At 49.3% G+C, this 16338-nt stretch overlaps 1 protein-coding gene and 1 pseudogene across 3 annotated transcripts in view; both read left to right on the top strand.

Annotated features, from left to right (window-relative positions):
• Positions 1-16338, top strand: part of Sipa1l3 (signal induced proliferation associated 1 like 3) — a 207223-nt gene that overhangs the window by 94289 nt on the left and 96596 nt on the right. The window lies entirely within an intron of this gene.
• Positions 6248-6383, top strand: LOC118576957 (annotated as a pseudogene).

A 16338-nucleotide genomic window follows, 5' to 3' on the forward strand; every position in this document is an offset into this window, starting at 1 on the left:
TGACTCTATTGAGGTGATATTGTTACTTAGAAGAATATCACAGAAGAGATGTTCCCTCATCAGGGCATCATCCCAGGGACCCAGAGTGTCTGTGTATATCACCCCCAGTGTTGGTCATCTGACTTGCTTGGCTAAGATGGTGTCTGTGTGCCAGATAACTCCCCTGCCAGTCCCACCACCATTCCAAATATAACTCAGCCATTTTGGAGGAATCTTTGGGACTCTGACAAAGCTCTACTTTTCCTCAGACTTGCATGCACTAATATCAGCATCAGCTGGTAGCTGTGTCTCCTCTGTGACAGTTTCTACTGAGGTATCTCTCTAATGTCCCCATAGCTTCCATTTGTTAGCTGCAGTTCTTGGCTAATTGATGCAAGAGGTAGGGCCCTTGTCAGGCTAACAACCTTTGATAGAAAAGAAAAAGCCTCTTACGGTGTGATGGGTCAGGGCCTTTTTCCTCATGGTCAAGGGATGTTGCTACAGCTCCAGATAGCACAAATAGGGATCAACTCCAGGGACACGTGTGTTTAAGTCTGGACAACTTGAGCACTCCCAGAATCCCCTGAATCTAGATGACACCACTCACATCTCATCGAGCAGAACAATGTCATATCACTTTCCCTTCTGCAAGGCAGGCAGGAAATTTCATTTAAGTTTTCAGCCTTCTAGAAGAAGTAGCCAAAGGAAAGGGGAATGGAAAGAGTCAGATGGTAAACCAGCCAGCAGTGTCTGGCTCCACAGGGGAGAAGAGCAGTAATAATTGGTATTAATGGAAGCTGACTTTGTGCCAGGCGCTGCTGTAAGCACTCTCCATGCATGAGCTCACTCTGCCCTTATGCCCACCCTATGAGGTCATTGCTGTCATATCCCTGTAGTAATGACGTGGAAACTGAGGCACAGGACGGGGAGGGTGCCTACAGAATAGTGGGCCTGGTAGAACTCATACAGCCTTTCTCCAGAGCCCCTTCAGGCCAGGCTACATTCTGTCCAGCGTGTCCAGATTCTCCCAGCCAGGGACAGATGTGACAGCCTGCCCAGCTTTATGCCTGTGTATAAATCCTTCCCTCTGGGCGTGGTCTGGTTCTGAGGGGCTCCCCCGGTTGAACATCCTCCTTGCAGCTCCTAGGGACTTTGGGGGTAGGGAGGCAGGAAATTACTTTCGTCTCCCTTGTCCCAGCAAACAGTACCTGTGCTTTTAGTTATTCTGTCTGAAGAAAGGTCCCCGCCATGCCACCTGCCTGGCATCCTGCTGATCGCCTCAGCCCAAGTTTCCTGGGTGCCTCTGCGCTCCTCCTACAGTGCAGCATGTTGAAAAGAGTCCTAGCCAGGAAAGCCCCAGGGCCGTGAACACCTTCACTTGGCTTCGGGAGAGCCTTCGGCAAGCCAGTGAAATGAAAACAGGCTGATGGGGAACCCGAGAGCACTGGCTCAGAGTCCAGCCAAGCCGGGTTCCAGGCTCAGCTGGACCACACTGGCTGGCCCCAGAGCTGCCTTTGGTCCCTAGAAGTGGTCTCAAAGGTTAAATGTGTTTCTGTAAGTCTGTCTTAAGTACCTGGCTGGCAGGCCACTTAGTGGGTGCTGGTGTGAATTCTGATACTGCCACTGCTGATAGTGGTGCCAGCTCATACCCATTAGCCCTTATAGCTGCTGCCGCCACCCACCACTAGCAGCCGCAGCAACTGCAGCCGCAGCCGCAGCCGCAGCACCACCACGACTACCGCCAGCAGCGCTCCCTGCGGCCGTTGGTGATCCTTACCCACCCAATTCCAAACTCCTATGGTGCCTGGATATAGCAGAACTGTCTTCTGGGAACAGGGATTTGCAGCTGAGGCTTGGGCCAGGAGTTTTGCAGGAGAAAACAGGAATTTCTTTGGTGTGTGCCAGGAGCCTACAGCTGTTGGTTCCCAGCCCTGTTTCTCACGAAGTCCCTAGGCTTTTTAGCACTGGCCTTGGGATTGTGGCTGCCCTTGACCTCTGCAGCTAGAACACACGGATGCTTTGTACAGCCCATCACCCGAGTCCCAAATCAGACCTGACAGTGTGATTTATTCTCTCAGAAGGAGCGGGAGGGCAGTGCCCCAGTGGGGGATTCTTCGGAAGGTTGTCAACCCGAATTAGCCCACACCCTTCATGCATCCTTGCTACTTAAGCGTCCTCTGGCTAATAGGGTTTTCCGGGGTGTCTCCAGGGACTGGAGGTTGGCTGTGAGCCCTAAAGAGTATGTTTGATGAGGCAGCCTGCAGCCTTATGTAAAGGCATCAGCTCTGGGTGGGACCTTTCATCTCCCCAACAGGAAGTGGAAGTGGCACTTCCCAGGGAGTCGGTGTTTTGCCTGCCCTTCCCCAGTCCTTTCACTGCAGTAACCCCTGCAGCCAGAGGCCTTTGCTTTCTCTCAGCCACCAGGTCTCATCACAGTGTCTCTGCTTCTACTGACTGTATTCATTTATGGGACTGACAGCTGCCAGTGAGATTCTGAGGTGGAAACAAATTAACATGAAATCTGAAAATGAGCACTGTAAATGTCATTCCTTACTGGGGACATGTGACACACAGCAGGTCAGGTGGGGCGGGATTGATTCTGTGTTTCAGGAGCCCAGGCCCTGAGGCTCCCCTGTCTTGAAGCTTCATAGCTGAGAGACACAGCATGAGGACAGGACAGTGGCAGAGTGAGCGGGGCTCTGAGCAGCTCGCACATGAATGGCTGCCAGTAGAGCTGTGTGGTGTTTCTTTAGCACCTGCTGTATACCATGCTTTCTTGGGACTCTGAAATACAAAGTGATCAAGTTCACCGTCTTAGGTGTCTATGTCTGCTGTGAGTACTTCAGGGGGGGTGTATGTGAGGAGGGGCTTGACATGTATAGAGATATCTGTCATGGGAGGAGGCCTGAAGGCTGTGGAGACAGTGACTTAGTGGAGTTGAGAGGTAGAGGAGAGGATCCCGGTAAAGGAACAAGCATTCCATAGAAGGAACAGGTGGAGCCAGGAGGATCCGAAATTCAAAGCCAGCCTGGGTTGCATGAGAGACTCTGACTCAAAACAAACACATAAACAACTTAAGCATGGTATTAAACATGGATATGGTAGTAAATGACTGAAAACAAGAAATGCAAAGGGAAGAGCATGACTGCCCCTAGATGTGGTGGAGGACAGCTTATTATAGATAAAGTGAGAACACAGTCAGAAGCAGGGACATCTGGGAGAGTCCAGAGTGGACGTGACCAGACTGAGCTGGGCCATATGGGGAGGAGGGGAGGAGAGGAGAGAGGGGACCCAGGAGCAGCGGCCAGGAGGACAAAGTACAAAAGGGTGGATAACCAAAATGTCTGGACTATCTAGGGAAGAGCCTCCAGGGAGCAGCAGCCAGACCCTGAGCTGGAGAGTTCAGGGTGGAGGGCAGGGCATGCCAGCCATATCCTGTAACAGGTAGACACTGAGGGATGCTGGGAGAACCTGGAGGCCAGGTCCACTCTGATATGTTAAATAGGCACCTTAGCCTTTTGTCTCAGGTTCAGGGCACCCCAAGATTACATAGAGAGATGCTTTCTCAGAAAAGAACAAAACGAAACAAAAACCAGGGCTGACAAGCTAACTCAGAGGATAAAGGCGTTTCTGCCAAACCAGATGACCTGACCCGCTAGGACCCTCATGATGGAAGGAGAGAGTCAGCTACCTCAAGTTGTTCTCTGACCTTTATACTGTGTGTGCACGTGCACACACAACAAATGTACTTTTTAAATTAAAACTAAAGATAGAGTCAACATAACCATCTACCTGTATTTATCACTGCTATGAAATATATTGAGTCTCGAAGTAAAAATTTATGTTAGATTTGGGGCCTGGGATGTAGTAATGCTCAGTATAGCTCCTGCTGAGAGTCCACCAGTGAGGAGTTAGGGTGTGGCTGTGGCCACTCAGGTCCCTGGTACACAGCCCTGGCCCATACTGTGTACTCATCAGAACTCCCCTTGGGCTGGGTTGCCAGCACTCCCCAGACCCTGCTGGTTTGCCTGAGACCCAGATTGCTCAGAATTCCAAAACGCCTTGGACCCTTTGGAGAGGGTTCCACAGCTGTGTTTAGCTCTTACTACACACTGTCAGTCAAGCCACAGCTCATTGTCACTGCCGTTATCATTAGCACTCAGACCTCAGCACGCTCAATGTCATTATGGAAAAATGCAAGTGATAATCACAGGGAGATGCTGCCACACACCCACTTTAGTGGGTCAGAAACAAAGACAACAGGATGAGTGAGTGCAGGGTGGCCTTTGGGGCTTGTGGTGACTGAAGCCTTTTCCCTACAAGGGCTTTTGGGAATGTGACCTACATGTCTCCCACAGCAGGATCCTCTCATAGTGTTGGCCATGGTAAGCAGGAGATAGTGAGGAAAGAATGACTTCCACTTAACCAGAGAGGCTTGCTGGCCGGATGTGGGTATGGAGTGGTGGGAGAAGGAGCCTAGGATGAGATTGAGCCCACCTGCCAGCTGAGTGAGTGGTGAAAGTATTGAGTTGGGATATGTGTTGTGTGACACTATTCCTGAGAGATATGAACAGTATCTTCTTGCCCCAGATAGTGAACCAATGACAGATTGCCAAAGGATACCATCCAAGTCTCACTAGTGAACCAGTGGATTTTATTGGGGTTACTTACAGGAGGACAGGTGGGGAATTGCTCACAGGAGCAGAAGTGACTCAAAGCTCGCCCAGAATGGACAACGGCTCATGGAAGTGGAGCCCTGGAGCCTGCTATGCGACTTTCACGCAGCTCTGCAGATTGGAAAATGCTGCTTTTCAAGCAGCTTATCCTGTCCGAGTGCCTCACGGTTCTTGTGAGAACTCAGAGAAGTTCCTGCTGATTCTGGTCACTTTTAGAGACTTCCTGAAGCTCTTGAATTGTTTGCCCCACCCCATCCCCCTCTCTCTTAGTTTTTCAAGACAGAGTTACTCTGTGTAACAGCTCTGGCTGTCCTGGAACTCACTCTGTAGAACAGGCTGATCTCAAAACTCACAGAGATCCGCCTGCACCTGGCTTCCACCTCCCTTTAGAACAAACTAGTATGGTGGGTCAGCACTCAGGCAGAGGCAGGCCCATTTCTACATAGTGAGTTGGCCAGCCTGATCTACATAGTTCTGAGCCATCCAGGGCTGCATAGCAAAACTCTGTCTCACCAAAAACAAAAACAAAAAGAATATCCTGCGTCTTAATGAGCTCCCCTCCAAGGTGGAATGCTTTATTTCAGAGGAAATTGCTGTACAACAGTGCATCCATGTGAGGCCTTGTGAAGTGGTGTAGAGGAGATGTGAAAGTCTAGATAGCTGTGAGAGATGGTAGGGAGCGTGTGGTTCTGCAGTGGACACGAGAGGCCTAGGCAGAAGGAAAATCGGGGTCCTCAGCAAAACATAGTGCTGAAAACCAGAGGCCCAAGATCATCCCTGGAGGAGGAATATACCTAGAGACAGGAACAGCTGTCCAGAGAGAAGTGAAGAGAGGCAGAGAAGGCTAGGAAGTGGGACCAATTGGAGATAGGCCCCACTGACATGTCAGGTGAATGTGTGGCCCTTCACGTTTATTGTGTTCCTCAAATGCTTAAGCCATGTATACTACACAGTAACCATACAATACAAACATTTTAAATGACTCTCAGGTTGGGAGTTCAGCATTCTGGGAAAATGTCCATGAGTTCTGTTTACCTGACCACCTGTTGCCAGCAGGTGTTAGGGTCACTGGAAATGTTGCCAGGAAACTCCTGAGTATCTGGTGCTGTGGACAGGCCTGACACGTCCTCCCCATTCATAAACTGGGATCAGGCCGTGGTGGTGCCCATCTCTAATCCCTGCACTTAGGAGGCAGAAGCAGGTGGATCTCTGTGAATTTGAGGCCTGCCTGGTCCAGAGAGCAAGTTCCAGGACAGCCAGAGCTGTTATACAGAGAAACCCTGTCTCAAAACACAAACAAACAAAAAGAGTAAGGCTGCATTTCCAAGAGTCTGACCTCATAACCCCCACCATCTGGGTAAGCAGTCTTGCAGGTAGCCATGTGGCTTACCTGGGGTAATTAACCGGAAAGATGGAACATGGACATGTGGAGGGAGCAGAAAGGAGGAGTCCTGTTCTAGAATGGGGTGGGGACAGGAGGGTCTCAGGAGGCCTTCTGAAGCAGCAGCCATCAGTCTTCAACTTGGAGGTAGATAGGAACCCTGCAGTGGCAGACAGGGTGCTAGTTGTTTGTGGGAGACAGCACATCTCCATTACTTACCTGGCAGGAGAGATACCATGATCACAGAGGTGGTTTCTTCAGAGCAAGGCTCATCCATTGCACTCCAGGTGTGCTGACTCCTGCAGTTTTCCCAAATGTGGGAAACTCAGCTGCATAATTTGTGGGGCATTGCACTTGAACTCTTCTCTAGATAAACCAAAACAAGAGGCCTGAGGTAGGAAGGTGCTGAGTGTATTGGAGAAGCTGACATCACTCCAGCATTGTGAGGGAAGACAACAGAGTTGACCAGAGTGGGCCCTGTGTCTTTCCATTGCCCTGGGTGTTATGGAAGGATTTTAGGCTAGAGGAACGGTTCATTTGGTTTGTTTTCTTTGAGATAGGGTCCTGCTGTGTAGTCCAGGCTGATCCTCTTGCTTCACCTTCCATGATCTGGGACTATAGTTGCATGATAGGGTTGCAAGGAAAGAAGCAACCATCTAAGACTTCGCCATCCCAGCACCCTCCTCCACCAGGAAAACCAGACTCCTGGTCAGAGGCTCCACCCTCCACTGCCACCTGGCTGCCCACCTGAGGGATTGAAAGTCCTTTCCTGCAGAGGAGAAGGTGCTCTAGTTCTAGATTCACGCCTAGGAAAGCAGCAGCTTGTCCATCACTCCAGGCCATGGGAGGCCCACAAAGCAGGTCACTGCAGCTCTGACTTTCCTCGGAAAAGTCTTGGGCTGCCATGACTCATGAGTGTGCCCTCTCAGCCAAGGCCACTCCCCTCTCCATGTAGGCGCCCTCATTCTCTCCTAGGCCCCGAGCTGCTGCTCCTCACTTCTGCCCCTTCATAGGCTGTCAACCAAGTGTCTCCCTTGGTTCCCTCTTCTGGGCCAGGCTTGTGGAGAGGTAGGCAGGCCAGAAGGGGTTCCCACATCCCCTTTACTCCCAAGTGTGGTTTCTTTGTGGGCCCAGAGAGGTGGGGGCAGGTGCTGTGTTACTCCTCTTCAGCCCACCTGTGAATAGCGTCAGATCCCCAGGGTGTGCAAAGTCCCAGGTTCCTCAGTTTGCCCCGGGAGCCACTACTGCACACTGCTGGATAAATGAGCAGCCCTGCTTCCCTTCCTCTGCCCGGCCTGCAGCTGTCAGTCCTCAGCAGACTGGGTGTCCCTTCAGAACATGAGGCTGTGTTGTACACATCTTGGAGGCCCTCACAGCTATATGACTTCTTAGTAACACTACCTTCTGACTGAGGTGCTGGCAGAGACCTGTATACAGGCGGTCTCCATCAGGCCTGTCTTTGCTGCCAGTATGCTAAGATAGCCACTTGGTCCTCCAGCACCTGTGAAGGTGGTTTTTATATTATGATAGTACTTGGCATTGGGCCTAAGCAAGCATTCTACTGCTGAGCTACACCCCAGCCCCCCACTAGTGATTCTAGGCAAGCATTCTTCTGCTGAGCTACACCCCAGTCTTCTTTTTACTTCTGTTGAGACAGTCTTACCATCTGGTTTTACAGATGGGGAGTTGAGATGCAGGTAAGTCAGGCCCTTTGCCTGAGCCATGCATGCACAGTAGATGTAAATGGACTCTGTAACCAGAGTGCTCATCCTTTCTTTCTTTATTTATTTATTATGCTGTCTGTTTGCTTCCTTCTGGCCCTCACCACCTCACCACAACCGCTCAAATCTGGAAACAGCCCAGGTGTCCAGGTAAACAAACCTGTGGAGTGTCCGCGCTGTGGCATAATCCTCAGAGAGTGAGAGCGCGCTGTGGTGTAGTGCCTGCGCTGCCTGTCGGCCGGCCGCTAAGCTCCTGTCTCTTGGTGTGCTGAGATGGGGTCTCATCAGGTAGCAGAAGCTGGCCTCCTGATCCTCCTGGATGCCACTACAACTCAATCACATTCTGTGTCCTTGCTACATCCCCAGCTTTGGAATAGTACCTGATGCACAGTAACCCCACAGAGGGCTTTTGCTGAGGAAGTGAAACAGAGTCAGCAGTGAAGAGTGTGGAGAGTGGGGTCCCTCAGACGTTGCTGGTGGGAACGAAAAGTTAGGTCCATCCAGAAAACACACAGTTTCATAAAAACTAAACACACAGCCATATGACCATGTCATATGTCATATGACCCAGCCCGTTGCACTCTTGGGCACTCAGCCCAGAGAAATAAGACTTGTGTTCACACAGAAATGTACCTATCATTGTTCACCAAAAAAGCTCTACTTCTTGCCAAGTCTGGAAACAGCCCAGGTGTCCAGGTAAACAAACCCATGGAGTGTCCGCGCTGTGGCATAATCCTCAGAGAGCGAGAGCACACTGTTGAGATGGGGCCGGCTGGAGGGTGAGCCAGCTGTGGAGACTCAAGGTGGGCTGGAGGAACCATTGGGAGATAATGCTGAGAGAAAAGCCAGTCTTCCTGCAGAGTGAGCCCCCCATGTACAACATTTCTAAATGGAATGCTTGCAGAATTAGGCTATAGATATGACTGACCGTGGCCAGGAATGGGGTATTAGTGGGAGATGGGCATGGAAGAAACAGAAACAAAACTATTGTGGAACAGAGGACAGGGGTGAAACCCAGGGGACCACTCAAGGCAGATGTTTTATTGCTCAGCCATACACCCTCCCTGCTCCTATCATGATGGTGGTGAATACACAAGCATGCATGTGTTGAACTTTTAGCGCGCGCGCGCGCACACACACACACACACACACACACACAATGTATATACATACATGCATAGAAAACCTGAATAATGGGCTGACAGATAGCTTAGTGTGTAGCGACCTGGTCACCCAGCTCGGTCTCGAACCCACATATAGATGGAAGGAGAGAGCCAAGTACAGCATCGTTCTCTGGCCTCCACACACACTTGCTGTGATACCTGTGCGCCCTCGTGCCATACACAAATCATAATTCTTAAGAAAGAAGAAGAACTGAGTGTAGTGTGACCCTAGTAGGAAGCTCCATGGACAGGAAGTTGAAGTTGGTGCAGACAGGCATGACTATAGATTCAAGGACAGCTCAGGCCATGGTAGAGTTGTGAGACCACGTGGGCTGTAGAGTATAAGACCTTGTCTTAGAAAACAAGAAAAAAATCTAAATAAAATCAATAGATTGCATCTTGGTTATGGAGTTTTGTCCAGTATTAGCATTTACAAACTACGTTTAGTAACTTTTCATGTTATGTCTCACAAGTTTTTGTTTGTTTTTTGTTTTTTGTGTAGTCCTGGCTGTCCTAGAACTCGCCTGCCTCTGCTTCCTGAGTGCTGGGATTAAAGGCATACACTACCACAACCCAACTCTATAATAATCTTAATAGAAATTTGATTTGATGAGATTAATTGGTTCCCAGCATGCCCAGACTCAATAAGTGGTGGCTGTTGTTATCACTGTTCTAACTTCACATCAGTCAATGCAAACTGTTCTTTTGTGTCTGTATGTGAAATGTAGACTACTGTCTGGCTAGAGTTCTCTAGTTAGAGACTCTAAGAGTCTATTCTATATAAATAAAGGAAAATGCAAAATTTAAAAAAATGTCATTTGAAAAATTGCTAGTGATACGTAGTAATTGATACTTAGTGATGGATACCTCTGATCCAGCATTTGGAAGGTAGAGGTAGGAATGTCAGGAGTTCAGGGTTATCCTGAGCCACATAATGAATTGGTGGCCTGCCTGCACTACATGAGACTCAGTTGCTAAAAAGAAAAAACGTGTGGTGCTGGGCATGGTGGAACATGTCTGTAATCTTAGTACTGGATGGGGGCATGGGGCTCAAACAGGAGAATCTGGAGTTCTGGACCAGCCTGGGCTACATAGAGAAACCTTGTCTCAAAAACAAAATAGAAAGTTTCCAGTGAGATAGGAAGAGAAAGGAATAAGGAGGGATCCTCAGCTGTGGGAGATGGGCCAAGCTTAGAATACCATGAACAAGAGGTCAAGAGGTAGAGACAGGTGGCTCTCTGTGAGTTCAAGGCCAGCCTGAACTATAGAGTGAGATCCAGGAAAGGCACAAAGCTACATAGAGAAACCCTGTCTTGGAAAAAAAAAAAAAAAAGAGTTGACCCTCAGGACAGACATGGAAATAGGGTTCAGGCCCTGGGGAGAACTGACCAGATTTTGTATTTCCTAATGATTCTAGCAGCTCTACAGAGTGGGTCTAAAAATCAGGTGTGAGAGAACAGTAGCCAGGGTGCCTGAATTGAAAGAAGTCAACCGCCCAGAGAGGTGGAGGAGGAGCCCCCAAATAACAGGGGCCTGGCCGCTTGTCACTCTCCTGCTTTTGCTCACACATTTAGCAGGGTGAGGAAGGAAGAAAGACTGGGCACAAGAAAGCTGCCATGGCTCCACGTCAGCCTGTGGAAATAGGTTTATCTTCACCCCTGGGCCTCCACAAGGCCCCAAACACAGGAGTGCCTTTCCTGAGAAGCAGGGCAAGGAAGAGGAGCTTGTTTGGGGTGGGGTGGGGTGAGATGTACTCAGTGTGGGTCATCTGGAGTTAGACAGTTGTAGAGGTGTCACAATTCCATCACTAGCTGTGGTGGTCTGAGTAACATGGCCCCGTGGACTCTGGCTTTGGAATAGTTGGCCCCCGTTAGTGGCACTGTTTGGGAAGGCCTTAGGAGGTACAGCTTTGCTGGAGGAAGTATGTCACTAGGGGTGCCATTTGGAGTTTGTGCCCCCTGTTTCCTGCTCTAAGATGTGAGCTCTCAGCTCTTCCCACTGCCATGTCTGGTGCTTGCTCACACTTTCCCATGATGAAGTGATGGCCTCTTATCCCTCTGGAACTGTAAGACCAAATAAACCCTCCCTTCTGTAGGTTGCCTTGGTCATGGTGTTTTATCACAGGAATAGAAAAGTAGCTAATATTCTGGATATGGTGGCTTACACCTGTAATCCCAGCACTTTAGAGGCCAAGACAGGAGGATCAGAAGTTCAAGATTATCCTCAGCTACCTAGGGAGTTCCAGGCTAACATCTGAGACCTTGTTTCAAAAACAAGAGACAAGAAAAAGAAAACCAACCCCCACACAAATCATCAATTGTATTATTAAAACAGGTACATTTCACCGCATGTAACTATATTTCAGTGGTGAAATACATAGCTACACACTGTCAAATAACAATAGTAATGAAGTAGCCGTGTGCCTGGCACTCTCTGCCAAGTGCTTTCCAAATTCACATGACAAGCTGTGTCAGTGCTTTTCAGGTCCAGGCACCCAGCTGCTCACGGACAGAACAGCTATTAGACCCAGAGCAGGCTGGGTTCAGAGAGAGCATTCCTTTGTTTTCCACTCTTGTCACTGATGGGGTGATGGGGTGCTGGGAGTCTTGAGAGGTCCACGCGCTGAGGTCCTCGGGCCATGTGCCTTCTCAGAGCTCACAGCAGCGGCCCAGATCCTAAAGTCCGACCTTTGATGCAGGAACAGAGCAGCTGCCCGCAAGCCAGCCGGCTTCAGGGCTGTCTCTCATCCTCAGCCCAGCAGCTGGAGATGAGCCCCCTGCTGCTGTCAGGAGCAGCAGAACACGGGAGCCTACTGTAGCCAGCAGCGCAGCAGCTGTTGTGAAGATGGAGAATGCAGTGAACCACTGCTGGTGTTTCCCTGAGCCCTGCATACACAGGACACCACCAAGGACTGCTCTGTGCCCTTTGCATGGAGGACACACTACTTGAGAACTGCAGATCATCTGTTTACACAGGGATATATTGGCCTTCCTGTTTCTACTGCTGCTACCCGTTTCCCTCTTGTAGAGACTTTTCTTTAATACTTAAAAAGTAACTGGCTGGCCAGGTGTAGTGACACATGTCTGTAATCCCAGTGCTCAGGAGGCTGAGGCAGCAGGGTCGCAAGTTCAAGCCCAGCCTAGGCTATATAGCAAGACCCTGTCTTTAAAAAAACAAACAAAGCGAAGACAGTTGGCTAGCATGCACATCTCCATCAAGATTCTTGTGCTCAACCAGGCGGTGGTGGTGCACGCCTGTAATCCCAGCATTCGGGAGGCAGAGGCAGGTGGATCTCTGGGAGTTTGAGGCCAGCCTGGTCTACAGAGCTAGTCTAGGACAGGCTCCAAAGCTACAGAGAAACCCTGTCTCGGGAAAAGGAAAAAAAAAATTCTTGTGCTTGCAAATAGCTAACATACTGGCACCATCTGGTCAAACAGGAAAGCCCTTTCATATATTCTATAAGTCCAGAGGTGGGTGACATCAGACTGGATATAATCAGCAGCTCAACATGTGCGTCACAGATACCAGCTCTCAATCTTGGCTTCCTCCTCATGTCCCTAGGTCCCAGAATGGCTTCCAGTGACATCTAGAGCCATGTGCTTTCTTGTCTGCAGGCATTGAGAGAGAGTACATTAAAAGACCCTTCCCTCTTGAGTTATACATCCTTTCTGGCTGCAATTGGTCCAGCTTAGGTCATGTGTCCCTGCCAGTTGGCCAGTGAGATCATAGAGAAACAACTCACCCTGTTGCCTTTGACCAATTAGAATCTCCGTTCCGGGAGCTGGGAAGTGGGAATTGGGCCAGCATTTCAGTGCCCACAACAGGGTAGAGAGGCCTCTGCTCAGTTCCTGACCGGAGCTCACACACTCACAGATCACATCAGGACCAACAGATTGGTGGCTTTTGAGAACAAAGCAGTGTGGTTTCTTTGAAGACTGTGCTGTGCTCTGTGTCCTGCTTCTCCTGCCTGCCTCCTTCACCTCACATCCCCACAGGAAGAGAGGCAGGGGCTATTGCCACACAGCTGTCTGCTGCTAGAAAAACAGTGACTACCTCCTTCTGTCAGTGGGTAGATTGTCTTCCTTCTTTCTCTATCCCTCTAGCCACTGCTACCTCTTTTCAAAGTGTCTGTGTATGCTGTGGCTAGAGACCTATCCTTACAGAGTATAGGAGACAAAGGCAGGCATATCTCTGTGAGTTCGAGGCCAGCCTACTCTACAGAGTAAGGACAGCCTGGGCTATGTAGAGAGACCCTGTCTACAAACAAACAAGCTTCAGCTTCCAGAACAGGCCTTGGATGTGTTTCTGTTTTCCATGGTTTTCACCCAACAGCTTGTGTTTGAGAGCTAGCCACACTGTTGTGTGCCAGCAGTGATGGGCCAAAGCCACCTGGCATTCCCTGCCACACCTCACATTGCTAGTCCTCTAGTGTGAGATCCTAAGTTGTACCGATCCACACCACAGCAAAAAGTGCTTCAGAGAGTGCTCACCTGCCTGTGTCCCTGTGAATCTGTGAGGCTTGATTTAGGGTCACTGCCTGCCTTGGGTCATGGACAAGTGGGTAGCGGGTGTTGATTCTCCTTCTACCCAAGCTCCTGCCCGTGAGACTACTCCAGCCCACACTCCTCACTTTAATGTTTGTATCTCCTAGAACACCAAGGCTGGAGGGTACATGTGTCGCGTGCATGAGTGCGTGTATACATGCGCATTCGCAGTGGGGTGTATTTGTTCTTTGCCTTCTTGCCCTCACTTTGTCAGCACATCTGTCCCTTCACTGGCAAAGAAGACATCTGTGTGTGCTGCAGAGAGCAGAGCCGGAGAAGTGACCATCGCTCTTTGCAGGAATCTAGAGGATTATGAGTGAATCACAGATAATTGGTCATGAAGTTATTTATACTATTGGAGTTTGGTTTTGCTTGGATGCAGATTATGACAGTGCCCTGGTTCTTCCCTCATGAAGATACTTAATTTTGATTTTTAAAGGAGCCCACAGCCCACTTGTACTTTTAAAAGAGATTTGAGTTTTTTTGTTTGTTTGTTTGTTTGTTTGTTTAGAGAGAGAGAGATTAGATCTTTTAAAGAGACTGAAAATTTAATGTGTTTGAATTTGTAAAGACTGTAGGACTTTTAAAATTATTTATGCTTTTAATGTGAGATCTTGGGGATAAATAAGAAAGGAAGGGGTTGGGGATTTAGCTCAGTGGCAGAGCGCTCGCCTCGCAAATGCAAGGCCCTGGGTTCGATCCTCAGCTCCTTAAAAAAAGAAAGGAAGGAAGGGTTTAATAGTGATGCATTTTAAAGATGGGTGGAGGTCCCTTCCTCTGTCCCCAGATGACCTGTGGTAAGTTGCTGTCAGACTGCCTCTGTAGGCACAGACTCGCTCTCCTGGCCCCTTCTGCCTCAGAAGTGCTCTTTCCTCAACAGGTCCAGAGGTTTATGTTCACACAGACTCTGCCCATGGTGCCGTTCAGTTTTTAGTTTTGGTTTTTGAGACAAGGTTTCTCTGTGCAGCCCTGGCTTTCCTAGAACTCCTCTGTAGACCAGGCTTTGAACTCACAGAGATCCCCCTGCCTCTGCTTCCCACGCTGGGATTAAAGGTGTGTGCCACCACTGCCTAGCTGAGTGAATTCTTTTTTAAAAATAGGGATGAGGACTATTTCAGGATATCAGGAGAGTGATACCATCAGTATACATTACATACATGTATGAACCTGTGTGTGTGTGTGTGTGTGTGTGTGTGTGTGTGTGTGTGTACTCTTCAGATAGAACAACTCAGAAAAAGCTGCATATCTAAGACAAGTACAGTTGACATTGTTCAGAGCTAGAAATGTAGCTCAGTTGGCTACATGCTGTCTTCAAACTAATACAATGTCCTTGACCTCCTGGTCCAGCTGCCTCCAGCTTGCAGGTGCTGGGATTACAGCCTGCACCATCACACTTGGCTCTAAATTTTATTTAATGACTTAGAGGGGAAAAAAATTTAAAAAAAAAAAAAAAAGCAGGAAGAACCCACCCACATTGGTACAGCAGAGGCTTTCCCAAGTGCTTTGATCTGAAGCATCATCCTTGGCCAATAGCAGGATGGGGACTCACACAGGGGAGCTTCAGGGTTGAGGATTCTGAAGACCTATACTCCCCACCCACCAGAACCACTGTCAACTTTCTAGGTCTTTCCACTGTGTTGACCTAGATTGAAGGGAGGGAGGTAAATGGTTACAAAATAGTTAGAATGTTTTTTTAGCACTATAGTTTTTTGATTTTTCTGTCAGGTGCATTGGTGTTTTGCCTGCGTGTGTGACTGGTACAAGCCACCAATGCCTAGCTTTTATGTGGATTGTGGGATTCAAACTCTCGCCCTTACACTTGCACAGCCTGTACTTCTTTACCCACCAAGCCATCTCTTCAGCCTCTCCCTGCTTCCATGGGGAAGACTTGCTACCTTACCTCAGCACCATTCCAGGAGCCGGAGGTAGAGCAGTGAGTAGCCAGTGTCTGGAAGGTCTTTGGATGTCTGACACCCTCCCCCCTTCAATGTATTGTAAGGTCCGCCTCACTGTTGCACCAGCTGAACACACACACACACACACACACACACACACACACACACACACACACACACACACGTGGGGCTGGAAAGATGACTTAACAGAGCACTTGGACTCAGGTACAGTTCCCAGAACCCTGATGGCAGTTTACAGCCATTACAAACCCCAGTTCCAGAGGACATAAATATATCTAAGGGGTGTGTGTGTGTGTGTGTGTGTGTGTGTGTGTGTGTGTGTGTGTGTATTACCAGTGACTAAGGGTTACCATTTACTGTGTGAAGTGCCTCCTGGGGACCTCCTTGCTAGGTAAGCTAGCAGGCTGACACATGACACCGTCATTATCTGTGGTACTTAGTGGGGCTGCAAATTGATCCCCTGCAGGCTGATAGCAGAGCCTGAGGATTCCTGCCAATGTTACCAGAGATTGGGGGCAGGCATTTATTAGGCCTCTATTCATGGACATTGGTTGTGATGGCTGTGGATTTGATGTGCCAAGGTTCGAGTCTCACTTGTACCTTTGGTCTCTCTGTGCTCTTCAGTGGGTGGCTGCTGCTTTGAGTCCCAGAGCTGTACTCTGTAAAGTGGGAGAGATAATAAGTACCCCCTAGAAGTGCCATGTAGGATCAGCAGGGATAAAGGCAATTTTGTTGTTGAGAAGCAAAGTATGAAAATGGAAAGACTGGTGGTGTTTGGGGGTCAAGACACCCTTGCTGTGGGAAGACTCATGGACTGGATGGAGCAGGCTGCAGCTGGGGCCTCAGCTCCACAGACGGGGGTGGGGGGGGGGGGGTTGGCTTCTCCTACTTGTGATACCTGGTGCAATCAAGTGGTGCTGTACTGCCTAGGGGTCATAGGGCTGACCTTGGAGTCAGC

The sequence above is a fragment of the Onychomys torridus genome, chromosome 1 (assembly GCF_903995425.1).
Source record: "Onychomys torridus chromosome 1, mOncTor1.1, whole genome shotgun sequence".
In the NCBI taxonomy this organism is placed as follows: Eukaryota; Metazoa; Chordata; class Mammalia; order Rodentia; family Cricetidae; genus Onychomys; species Onychomys torridus.